Below are 3,153 nucleotides of genomic sequence, written 5' to 3' on the forward strand. Positions count from 1 at the left end.
GCAATTTCCCGCTAAAACTCTGTTAATGACATCTTGATGATGTAAGCGTTAGTTATGTCTAATAACTACCGATTTTGGCCCCAAATCTGGAGGCAACCACCATAACCTCTTTTCCTTCTAGTATAATAACTTTTCTCTGGTTCCAGAAAAGGGGTTGGAACTCATATACACAAAAAGTATATTTTGTTCTCTCTATCTCTACAAAACACAAAACAACAAGGTATATGTTTGTGTTTTGATTTTGGAATTGGCATGATTTTCAAAATTGCATTTCTTGGATTATCCCCAATCGGATTTCGTGATACCCCAGGAATAAGGGTCGAAATCACAGATTTTGGAAAGTGATTACAATCACGATCCTAGAAATTATCCAAGTTTATTGATATTCTAAGACCCCATAATCTTACATTTATAATCTGTGATTTTGTGAAGAATATCAATGGCAGAATTTGTTAAAGACATGACTTCCAAATTCGGGAAGTTGGACAAGTTTGAAGGCACTGATTTTCGTTGATGGCAGAAGAAAATGCATTTTCTTCTTACTACCCTGAAAGTTGTTCATGTTTTGAGTACTCCTGCACTAGAACGAATGGAGGATGAAACCATTGAACATACCAGAAGAAGATGCAAATAGGAAAATGATGATTACATCTGTCGTGGTCACATCTTAAATGATATGTCTGTTAACACGCTATCGCACGCGTATTAAGCAAATAAATTATCACTGATGGTTGCACTAAAAATACAGCACAGGGAAGCAAGGTCGAATCCTTCGGGACACAACCTAATGGTCAATGCCTTTTTGCATCAGGCACAATCTAGTCAAGAAACAGAAAATATAAAAGGGGGATTTGAATGAAACTAAAAACTAAAATTGCAGTGATATTAAACTAAACGAAAATCAATATAAAAAACGATTTCAGTTATGCTGCGACTTTCCTAATAATGTAACTGATCCATATCTGATTATTTGAGATGCATTCTATCTAAGATGGTACTGAGAAAAACTAAAAAGCTCTAGTAATTTCTCTTTTACGTAAACTAGTTAATCAAAACAAGCTCTTCAATTAACCCTAACTTTTTACTTTCTAATCAAACATGCTCTTAATTAAGATCAGAAAATTTGCATTAAGTTCTTTGTAAAATTCCCAGCAATACCCAATACTTCTCACAAACTCGGAAGCGTAAAGATATGATTTTTACAGTTTATAATAAAGTCAAATCCCAAACACGGAACCGATTTATTACTTGCTACTTTTACCAGTTGACAAGAACAATTACGGATTCTATTAACTGATTAACTGGAATGATAAGACCCTAGCTAGGTGATCAGACTAACAAGAATCAAAATCAAACATTCATTAAGAACAAAACTGAAGAATCTAGATAGAAGCACAAATTGAAAACCAGATCTAATGATCAATCACATGAAAAGTACTCATCTTTGCAGAACTGAAAACTAAGGTTTTAGCCAAACATGGCTAAAATCTGATAAAAACAAATGAAAAGAGACATCAAACAACTAATCTTACTAATCTACTTGAAGGAGATGATCCACAGTCTTCATATCTTCAGAAATCGTTGAAATCGGAGAAGAAACGCCTCCAAAATTGTATTTTCGTCCTCTGGTACCTCTGGAATCGCCAACTTAGGTTACTGGAAGGTTATTAGGGTCTATTTATACGTCCATCAGCAAAAACGACGAGCATGCGATCGCATATAGACAACCTGCGATTGCATGTATTACCGAAAATGCATCACAAGCCTTTTAAATGAAGTACAATACCATTTCGAGAAATTTTGGCCAACCTGCGATCGCATGGGCACAACCTGCGATAGCATGTTTTGAATTTTCACTCCCGGATGAATATTTGGCACAAAAAAGCCTCGAAGACAAGCTGCGACCAAAGTTGCGATCGCATGGTCCATGTTTTGGATCGCATGTTTTGCCTATGACGTCCGAAATTTTGTCTACTTTTCAGATCATTTTGAATCGCATCAACCAGAGTTATGGTTCATGAGATATGGTCAAAGCTGCAACAACATCCTTTAACTTTATATTGCAGATTCTATCTTCGTGTGATCAATTCGATTGAGCGTTTCTTGACCAAAGCATCTTCCAATCATTCCTCATAATCCTTCCTAAGTCCCAAGCTCCATTTTAAGCTCCAAACATGCATCCAGCTGCTCCCAAAGCACTGCTCCACTTGAACTATCTGAAATTGACATAAAAACATGAGCAGTACGGGAATTCTAACGAAATACATGAGTTGAACATTATTTAAATAAATGACATGCAAATATACAAAATATGATACTAAAATGATAATAAAACTACCCTATAAGATGCATGAAATGACATCTAACAAATCTCCCCAAGCTTAAACCTTACTTGCCCTCAAGTAAGAAAAAGATATAACATTATAAACAAATGGAAAGATGTAGATAACTTAAAAAGAAATTTAGAATAAAATAAAAGAAAATAAAAACTTAAACTAAAATACTTTACTCTTTTTTTGTTCACATGATCAGATTTTACAACGAGGAAGCTCCAATGAAATCACTACCTAGATAACAGTCTCAATATCTTATATTAATGATTCATAATTATATTTAATAAGTCAAACCAAGCTTGAGGAAAAAACAAATTACGCCGAATTAAATTTGTGAAAACAATGTATTTTTTTAAAAATCATTTCACGAAAATTCGTTTACAAAAACTTAGCTTGACCAACCCCTCCTTTTTTTCCGAACTCGTCCAGTAAACGCGGTAAGCTCCATTATGGACAGAAAATCCAAGCTTACCCCTATGATTCCACTGTCGAGGAATCAATCTCATTATACCACACATATTCTTCGTCTTGATCAACTCTTTAGATTTAACTTGCTTGCTTCTTGGTTTCAACTTGAACTTGACTTGGATTTAACTTTGACCTACAGATTTCTTCAAGTTGCTTGATGTACCATTTCTAACATATATATATATATATATATATATATATATATATATATATATATATATATATATATATATATATATATATATATATATATATATATATATATATATATATATATATATATATATATATATATCAGGCACATATTTTACTTTGAGGCCCACCATATCTTCAATACTTCAAAAATGATAAC

The sequence above is a fragment of the Lactuca virosa genome, chromosome 8 (genome assembly GCF_052849685.1).
Source record: "Lactuca virosa cultivar CGN04683 chromosome 8, Lactuca_virosa_CGN04683_v6, whole genome shotgun sequence".
Lineage (NCBI taxonomy): Eukaryota > Viridiplantae > Streptophyta > Magnoliopsida > Asterales > Asteraceae > Lactuca > Lactuca virosa.